This window comes from Tamandua tetradactyla, chromosome 12 (assembly GCF_023851605.1).
Source record: "Tamandua tetradactyla isolate mTamTet1 chromosome 12, mTamTet1.pri, whole genome shotgun sequence".
NCBI classification, from domain to species: domain Eukaryota; kingdom Metazoa; phylum Chordata; class Mammalia; order Pilosa; family Myrmecophagidae; genus Tamandua; species Tamandua tetradactyla.
Window position 1 is genome coordinate 69,406,671 of NC_135338.1, and position 10,505 is coordinate 69,417,175.

Consider the following 10,505-nt stretch of genomic DNA (forward strand, 5'->3'; position numbering starts at 1 on the left):
TAACAGCTTCATTGCTACAAATCAAGGGGCAGTCATGTCTCTCTGGGAAGTCAATAAAGGATCCCAGAGGAAGCAACACTTAGGCTGCAACTTGACCGAAAAGGAAGAGTGATGCAGGAGGGAGAGCTGGGAAGAGAGCTCCTGCTCTCTTCCTGCAGGAAGAGAGGTGAGTCCTGCATGCCTGTTCTTGGCCTGTCCCATCTCCAGTCCAGTTTTTCCCAGAGTTGGATTTCCATTTTTCCTCTGGAAAGCTGCCCAACCACACTCTCTTTCCATGTGCTTTGGGAAAAACTGATTCTATACCCTGCTCCAGGGATGGGCATATGACTCAGGTCTGGACCATAAGGATGGTCCTTTGTTCACTGTGATTGGTTAAGTGAGGGTAACTGACCCAAGGCAAGCCAGTTGGGTCCAATCAGACCAAATCCTGGTACTTTGCTTGAGCACCAGGCAAGAGGGATGTTCTCTCTGCTGGACTTGTCACCTGGGGGATGAAGCAAACTGGGAGCTATTGGCAGTGATCTTGTCACAATGTGAAAAGAAGCCTGTTGGAGAATAGAACCAAAAAGAAAGTCGAGCTGAGAGACAGAGAGAAACAGCTTTCTGATGACAAGTTTGAGTCCTTGGACCAACCATGCCTGAAGCTGAGCAGATCTGTCCCTAGGCTTTCAGTTAGGTGAAATAACAAATTTCTTTTTTGTTTCAGCCACTTTGGGTTGGATTTTCTGTTCCTTGCAATTTAAAGAGTCCTAACCGACCCAAAGTGAAAGAAGATGAAGTGCAGCAAATAGGCAGGGACCAGTGGAAGTTTAGATTATATTCAATGGGATAAGGAGTTGTGGAAATGGAAGAATCTAGAGCAAGGAGTAAAATTACATGATTTGTAAGATTCACATCAGAGCTCACCATGGTAGCCAGGTGGGGGATAAGACCACAGGCAGGGAGGCCAGTTAGGAGACTAAGGCAGTAAACCAAGCAAAGCAAAGATAGCATCCCACCTAGGCAGAGGAAGGAAAGACAAGGATGGATCTTTGAGAGATTTCAGAGGTGGAACCTGTTGGATTCATATGGAGTAGAATTGAAGGGAGCGTGGGGATAAGAGACAGAGAAGATTCTGGGATGACTCCCAGGTTTCTGGTTCTCATGACTTGAGGGACCACAGTGCCCTACTGAAAATGCAGAACACTGGAAAAGAAGGAAGTTTAGACTGCTCTGACAGTCTGACCATCCTTTTGAAGTGTCTGACAGTTTGGCCATCCCTTTGAAGAGAATGGAAACTCCTGGACCCACCTCTGCATGTCTCTGCCAGGAGGGCTGGTAGAAAGGGGAGGGTGGGCATGGGAAGGAAAGGGCAGTGATGTGTCTGGTTTGAGGTGCCTATGAGATATCCAATGAAGGATCCGTGTTAGTGAAACACAGGTCTGGAGAGAAGATGAAAACATGGCTGTGGATGTAGACATGGGGTCAGAGAAGTGATAACTAATCTGAGAACTCAAGAATGAATTGGAGACAGGGGTGTAAATCTTCCTGGCAACGTGGGACAGAAATCCTAGGATGAGCTGGGACTCAGCATCAAAGAATTGAGAAAACCTTCTTGATCAAAAGGTGGAATAGAGAAGCAAGACAAAATAAAGTGTCAGTGGCTGAGAAATTTCAAACAGAGTCGAGAGGTTATTCTGATGCATTATATAGGTATCCCTTTTTTAATTTACGGTGTATTGGAGAGCTAGAGGGAAGCACCCGAGACTGTAGAGCTGTGTTCCAGTAGCCATGCTTCTTGAAGATTATTGTATAATGTAAAAGCTTTTGCAATGTGACTGTGTGATTGTGAAAACCTTGTGTCTGATGCTCCTTTTATCTATAGTATAGACAGATGAATAAAAAATGGATAAAAGATAAGCAAATAATAGAGGAACAAAGGTTGAAATAAATTGAGTAGATTGAATACTAGTAGTCAATGAGAGGAGGGGTAAGGGTTATGGTATGTATGAGTTATTTTCTTTTTTCTTTTTTCTTTCTTTTGCTGGAGAGATGCAAATGTTCAAAAAAATGATCATGGTGATGAAAACACAACTATGTGATGATATCGTGACTCATTGATTGTAACTATGTCAGGAATGTTTGTATGTCTAGAGTGTTTGCATGTTTGTTTGCTGTTTACCATAAATATATTTAAAAAAAGAAAAAAGAATGAATTGGAGAGAGTGGTGAAGAGGAAAGGAAGAGATTGTTTCAGGTAGAGAGAACTACATGCACAAAATCCTGAGGCCGGAGAGGCAGGCTGCTCTGACAGTCTGACCATCCTTTTGAAGTGTCTGACAGTTTGGCCATCCCTTTGAAGAGAATGGAAACTCCTGGACCCACCTCTGCATGTCTCTGCCAGGAGGGCTGGTAGAAAGAGCGCACAGCCAGAATACAAGAGACCAGCCAAGGGAACTAACAAAAGCTGGAGGTATTTTCTTGTCAACCTTGAGCAGCAAGGGAGCAGATATAAGCAAAGAATAGCTAAAGCCGTTGCAAGAATAAATTTCCTTTGAAACATCATAAAACGAAAAACAAAATCCTCTTAACCAAGAGATGGCTCCTGACGGAATAAAGCACTTTCTCCGAAACTACCCCCAAATTAGCAAAACCATAATTAGGATTACTAAATGAATAGATCAGACTTCCATAGAGAAAATATTTACTCAGGCAAAACCTCCTCGATTCAATAGCTCTTTCAATTAATTTTTTCTCGTTTTAGATTTCTACTGACTAATCTGCTGGTATTTAGAAGGACTTGTAAACCACTTGCCAAGTAGTTTAAAAGTATGAAATGCCTTTGCCAGGAAGCTCTTTGGGCAACTCTGCAATAACACACAGAGAGGCAGTGAGGTGTCCAGAAGGCCTCCCTGCAGGCAAGGGACACCACTTTCTCCAGTACTAGTTCATCTCTCACTGGAGCATGCCGCACAAATATTCTCCAGCAACATAAGATCATCAGTGTCTCAGCCAGTTCCTACAGTGGTGGTTGCCCATGCAGGAGGGATGTAGTAAGGGTGGATGGCTGTTTAACTGTAGAACTGAGGATTTCAATTGGAGGAAGCTAATGGATTATTAGAGCCGGTATGAATTGCACAAAGAATATGGGCTGTGTTTCTTTGAAGAGCATATGAATCAAGTCTGGACCACATGGGATCCTGGAATTTATTTAGATTATCCTAAGATCTTGACTGGTAGGACATCTGGGAGAGTCCTTGATATTGAAAGTAAGCTAAAGCCAACCCTCATCACTAACCTACCTACTGGCATCATTTTCTGCCTCTGTTCCTGACCCCATCACCCAATATACTCACATACATTCCTTCCCACATTGGTTTCTTCCTCTCTGTCCAAATTCACCTTTGCTCTGCTTGTATCCTCTACCTTAAAAGTTCTTTCCCTCAAAGAAGGGAATGGCCAGACTGGAGAACATGGTGTAGAGGTAGCTAGTGCCCCATGCAAAAGTGAACCCATGCCTGAGACTCTAGGAGCCTCTGATCCCTCACTTGCCAACCTTGGAATAAGAGTCAGCACCCCCCCCCCCTTATTTCCTCCAAAATACCCTAGAGAAAGAAAGAGATATTGTTCTGAAGTTTCAGCAGGGGAGAAAGAGTGGAGGGTCATCGTGCACAGCACACAGCAAACTCATAGAAACCTGCAGTCGGACCTCTCCACTCTCCCTACAAATATCATCTTCTGCCACATGCATTTCACTGACCCTTCTCTGCAAAGCTTCAGTGAAGACCCCCCTCCCCATATATTTCTCTCTCTTCTGCAGAGCAATTTAATTCTTCCCTGCCTTGCTTCCAATTTTGCATCTTCTGTTCCAGGACTTCATGGAAGCCTTTGGGCTTTGTCTTCTCTAGAAGCAGTTAGGGATTGTAAATTACAAATGATTTTCACATCACACCTTTTTTTTAGCTGTGAACAAGTTCCAGAGTTCTGTAGAAACACAGTGTGAGGACAAACTGAGGATGTGTGAACAGCTTTAGTGGTCTCTGGGACCACAGGGTAATCTGGAAGCCACCTGTTCCTTCCTATCCAGAGAGCCTGGGGTAGCCCTTTTGAAGACCCTAGCAAAGGCAGCTCCCCCAGGAGTGGGCTCAGACCCCACATGTGCAAAGTCCTCAATATACACTATCTGTTCTGGTTTGCTAGCTGCCAGAATGCAATATACTAGAAACAGAATAGCTTTTCAAAAGGGGAATTTAATAAGTTGCTAGCTTACAGTTCTAAGGCTGAGAAAAATGTCCCAATTAAAACAAGTCTATAGAAATGTCCAATCTAAGGCATTTAGGGGAAGATACCTTGGTTCAAGAAGGGCAATGACTTTCAACATTTCTCTCTCAGCTGGAAGGGCACATGGTGAACGTGGTGGCATCTGCAGGCTTTCTTTTGGCTCTACAAAAAAGGGACTCTCTCCAAATGTTTCCTCTTCTAAAGGATTAATGGGTGGAGTCACAACTCCATGAAAGCTATCTGATCAAAAGCTACCACCCACAATTGGGTGGGTCACATCTTCATGGGAACAATCAAAATGCAATATTGAATGAGGATTAAAGGACACAGCTTTTCTGGGGTCCATCACAGATTTGAACAGGCACACAGTCCAAGACTAAAGCAAAATGGTGGAGTAATCAATCTTTAAAAGAAAAGATGTTCATGCTTCAATCACCAGAGGACAGTTGCTGTAAACTATAAAATCTAAGAATCACAGGACATTTTGGTTGGGTGGCAGCTGGGCTCCCATGTACTTTTGGAAATGATGCAAGTTGCACCCTTCCCTTCCTCTCCAACCTCACCCATTCATTTCCATTTGGGTAAACTGGAGTTGCCTTGGCTGCCCCAAATCAGGTAACACACTCCATTCAGCATACCTGTTTCTACATGGGGTGAGCATGAAATCTACTGGCAATAGAGGAGAGCTAAGTTATTAGTATCTGTTTGTGCCCACACATTGTCCCAGGAAAAACACAATTAACAATCTCACCCCATTGAAGAGTATATAAAAACATATCTGATGGATGGGAATCGCTTTAGGCAGATGCCTACATTTCAGGAAAGAACAGAGCCACTAGGAGGCGCTCATCTTTTTCTTGAAACTTTCTTTTTATTGTGAAATATAACATACACAAAAAAGCAATAAATTTCAAAGTACATTTTAACAAGTAGTTTTAGAACAAATTTCAAAGAATGGCATGGTTTACACTTCCACAAGTTCAGGTGTTTCCTTCTAGCTGCTCTAAGACACTGAAGACTAAAAAGAAATATCAATATAATGATTCAGTATTCATATTCACTTGTTAAATTTTACCTTCTCTGTTATAATTCCTCTTTCTCCTTTGATCCTTCTTCCAACCTTTAGGGATGTTTGGGTAATGCCCATTCTAACTTTTTTCATGTTGAACAGGGGCGCCAATAATATTGGATAAGAAGATGGAACTGGTTGATGTTCTTGGAGAGACTGGCACCTCTGCATTTCAGGACTTATCTGGTCTAGGAACCATATGAAAGTTTTGGATTTCTGAAAAGTAAACTTAATGCATGCAACTTTTGTGGGATCTCAGGTAGAGCCCTGGGTATTCTTTAAGTTTAACAAGAATGATGTTGCTTTGGGTTTGGCAAACAGAGGCAACTGACAATATCTAGCTGAAGCTTACATAAGAGTAGCCTCCAGAACAGCTTCTTGACACCACTTAAACTCTCTTAGCCAATGATACCTTATTTTGTTATTTTTCTTTTCCCCCTTTTGGTCAGGAAGGCATTGTCGATCCCACAGTGCCAGGGCCAGGCTCATCCCTGGGAGTCATGTGACACGTTGCCAGAGAGATTCACCCCTCTGAGCATCACGTCCCACACAGCGGGGAGGGTAATGATTTCACTTGCAGAGTTGGGCTTAGAGAGAGAGAGAGGCCACCTCTGAGCAACAAAAGAGGTCCTCTGGAAGTAACTCTTAGGCATAACTATAGGTAGGCTTAACTTCTCCATTACAGAAATAAGTTTCATAAAAGCAAGCCTTAAAATCAAGTACTTGGTCTATTAACTTGGGAGTTTCTAATGTTTGAGAGAGTATCAGGGATTTCCCAAGTGGGAAAGTTTAACAGTTCCGTATTTTTTCTCCAGTCCCTCATGGGGCTGTCTTAATGGCACTTGAATCTGTATCTGTTAGTTAGACCCAGGGACCAGAGTGAGGGTGAGGAGCAGTGCTTTGGAGTCCAGGCTGTGGGGAGTGTCTGAGTTTCTATACCACCATCAGGGGGGAGCAATGAGCAAGAACCAAAACTGGTTTGTAGGAAGCCTTCAGCATCATTGGAAACTTTGGAAATTTGGGGGAGGGAAATCATTAGAAGGATTGGGCTTCCAGTTATTTAAATTGATAGGGGGCATAAAGCCTTCATACATTGAGATATTTTTGTTTAGGACCATTTTACCTGCAGAATCCACTAAACTGGACATTGTCAGACATTTATGCAGATATCTACACTGATTAAAACAAACAGTATGCATTTGACAGATTGCCCTTTCCAAAGACAGCCCCAGAAATATCACCCATCCCATATGCTCTTCTGAAATGTAGAATAGCACTTGCCACTCGCCTATCAGGAGGTGGATTTTATTTCCCTTTTGTATCAGAATGGTCCAATGTGCGCCTTGACCAATAGATTACAGTAGAAGTGATACAGCACCAGTTCTGTGCACAGCCCTAAACTGCTCCGGGAGCTTCTGCTTCCTCCTCGGGGAATGCTCATTCTTGGGCTTCTCCCTTTAAGAACCCAGTGCCAGGCTAGGAGATGCCCAAGCATATGGAGAGGCTACATGAAGGCATGGCGATCAATGGCCCCACCTGAGCTCCCCGACACCAGCCCGTGTCAGCTGCCAACCCTGTGTGAGTGAACCTTCTTAACATTCAGCTCAGAGACCATAGCTCCAGCCAACTTCCAACTGCAACCATATGAGAAACCCCAAGTGGGAACTGCCCAGCTGATCACAGTCAACTGAAAGAATAATAACGTGTTATTTTAAAACAGTATTTTTTGGAGTAGTTTGATACTAAGTAGTCGATAACCATATGAATGGTCCTGTAGCACCTTGCCACTCAAAGCATGGGCATCACTTGGGAGCTTGTTAGATATACAGAATTTTCAGCCCCATCTCAATCTTATTGTGAAAGTTTGCATTTTAACAAGGGCCTCTGGTGAATTACGTGCACATAACGGTTTAAGAAGCAGTGCTGTAGTAAACATTGACTATACTCTGCCCACATTCCCTTGGATCTTTTTACTGGTTCTGTGTGTCCATCCTCCATCTTCTATCTAGGTGCTTCCCCCAGAGGGGTTGATGAGAGAGACAGGTGTTTGTAAATCCTAAGCAACACTTGGGAAGGACCCACTGTTAAAATGTGTTTAGAGTCCTTAACTCTTGAGATAGGATGGGGAGCACATGACTGTGGGAATGATGAAGACAGGTTTTCACTTTACGTGCTCCTGATTTCCTTTTGTAAGGGGGAATAATTAATTGTCAGTAGTTGGTGACAAAGTTATATCCACTGCAAACATAGCTATGAGAAGGAGGACTAACAAGGGCAGAGAACTTGAATTGGGCTATTAAAAAATATATGTAGGATTTTTTTTACATGGACAATTTTAGGAACATGCATCTGTCCCAAATAGGATTTCTCGGGAGCTCGTGGTGAGCTCTGGAAATGCTGCTGACCCTGGTATGAGAGTGAGGGATTTCCTATCTCTGGTAGGAAAGCCCAAGGCATATTAAGAAACTTTTCCCCCTTCCTTTCTACCCCTCCCACCATAAGGAGGCATCAGCTCTGACCAGCTTTTGGTGACCTTCTTTCGCCAGATGTCTGTCTGGAGCTTAACTATAGGTTGTCCGGTCTGATCTTCATGAATACCTCAAATTCAAGCACCTCATAGTGCCTAAGACATCGTGGCCTTTGCCCCTGGATGAAGGGTCTTGACCCCTCAAGCAGAGACAACAATTGAGATGATTTCAGCCCAGGGGCTCCAGCATCAGCCCCTAAGAATAAAAACGATGAGTGGTTTAGTCCTAAGCCCCAGAAATGCACCTGCCCTCTGTGAGAGGCCCTGTCAGAGTAGTACCCACATTTCCTGAGCCCTAGGGGCAAAGTTGGCTTCTTGAGCCTGTCCCCCCTTTCCCAGTAGTCTGTGGAACTGGCCACTGAGCCCAGGAGAATTCCTGGCATATCCAAGGCAACGAGCCACTCAGCACGACCCCTAGTGCAGAAGCCTTGTGCCTAGGCAAGGCACTCAAGGCCCCTCATCAAACACTGATGTGCAGCTACTCTGGGAGAAGCAGGGGCTGCGGGGTCCCAGGGGCATGGCAGGAACCTGAGGATCCAAGCCTACCAAGACAATGAGAGGACAGAAGTCTTGATGGCCTGAATGGAGAATCACGTGACATAGAGGAAAGTGGTGAGAGATTTGAAAAGGACTGCGGGGTAGGATTCATCCTAATGGTTCCTGGTTGCCCTGAGACGGGCAAGAGGGGCACTGCCCTTGGCCCCGTGACTCAGAGTGCTGCTCCTCGTGTGGTGAATGGGCCAAAGTCTGGTCATAGATGGTCTGTTACTGGTTCTTGATGAGGTCAACACAAACTGCTCACAGAAACAGTTGATTTTATGGCTGTTGAATCTAAAGAACATAGCTTACGTTTTGTATGGATTATTCAATTTCATTTTTCTAGTGATTTGTTCTTATTGGATTTTTACAAAAGAATTGATCTGCATTGGGTTGGAAGACGAAAAACTGATCCCTCACCACAGGAAGTTTGAGAGGCCATGCTTTAAAGAGCCCAACATGTCACAAACATGCAAAAAGCAATTGCTTAAAGAGCACATGGGGTCTGGTATTCCACCCTGGAGAATGCAACCCGCAACGGGTTGCATCGATGACACCGTTAGGCTCCAGCAAAACGCCGCTCCTTCTCTTTTGCCCTACGTCCTCCACACAGATGGCAGCTGTGTATGGGTGACCCAAAAGCTTCTAGGTTGTGCTGCCAACATCAGAGACAGACATTACTTCAGAAGATGGGTGTGGTAGATTTGAATGGTGGGAGCAGTCAGGAAGGAAAAAAAGACAAATTAACCTGTCAAATCCTTTCTCTCAGCTCGAATGCAATGGTTTCTTGTATGGTATAGTGCCATTTCCCTGAATGCCCATTTTCATGCTTCATCTTGAGCTCCAATTCATAGTTCAGAGGTACACAGAAATTTAGTATCGGGATGGTGAAAACTACAATATCAGAGGTAGAAATCTATATTGTGAAATTTAAATATTTTATAATATTTTCCATAATCAGGATAATTTATCATGTGCAACTCCATGAAAATATTTGAAGAGGATATGTAAAATTCATGGTTCATTTCCAAATTTAAATATTGTTTTAAGATTCTGATGACAATTCCAGTAATTACTGACACATTCCCCAAATCCAAGTTAATTTAAAAAATGATCTAAGGATTAAACGACTCAAGAAAGGTTGTCTAATGTGACACCATTATCAATGAAACATGAATCGTGCAGACATCTTGATTATAACAACATAATAAATGATTCTGCAATACGGAAGGCAAGAAAAATAAATTTAATGGAAGAGATGCATAATAACTTATTAATAATTATCCTTATTTCATTTTTTATCTAAACATCACCAGTCCATCAGCAGAATATCCAAATGGGCAAAGATAATTAAATTCTGACATCTTTACTACTCTGACAAGTTTCAATTCACATGAAAACCATAGTGTAACACATAGCTTTTTAATCTTGATTTATGATGATATTTTTCAAGGTAGGAAGATAAGACATTTTTTATCTCATAGGTTACTGGTTGGCAATACTTAGACATATGCTATTTGAGCCTCCATTCAGTATTGGAGGCCTGATTGGGGTGTCCCAGTGACTGACCTGAGGCAAGTGAGTTCATTCTACATTTTAATTCACTTAGGAGAGGGCTTCAGGCAGATAGAGACATGACTTGAGCACAAACCTTGGGAGAGAGGCAAGGTTTTTAGAAATATGTATTTGCAATTGATCCCATGTCCTGTTAACTCTTCAATTAGTAGAAATGTTTGCCTGACTTTGGCTTAAGAAAGTCAGGTCTGATCGGCAGTGGATGTCCGTAAGGGACACCACGTGATTCTCCTTTGCTGGGTCCCTTCATTGATTATAGAGGGATAGGATTTGATTCCTGCCTTGAGGGGCTGTGGGAATATCTCCATCCCAGATGATCACCCCTCCACATCCTTCTCTGGAATCAAAGTGTCGGCTAAGGACAGGAGAAAGAGGGCTTCCAACCATCCCCAACTGTCCATTCCTACCCGTTGCTAGCAGGGCCTCCTGAGGACTGACAAGATGGACAGTTTAGCCCAGGGTTTCTGGACAGTGAGCCCTAAAGGAAAGCATCATTTCCCTAATGAGAGGGATTTGCTTTGTTTCCGGAGAGTGTGT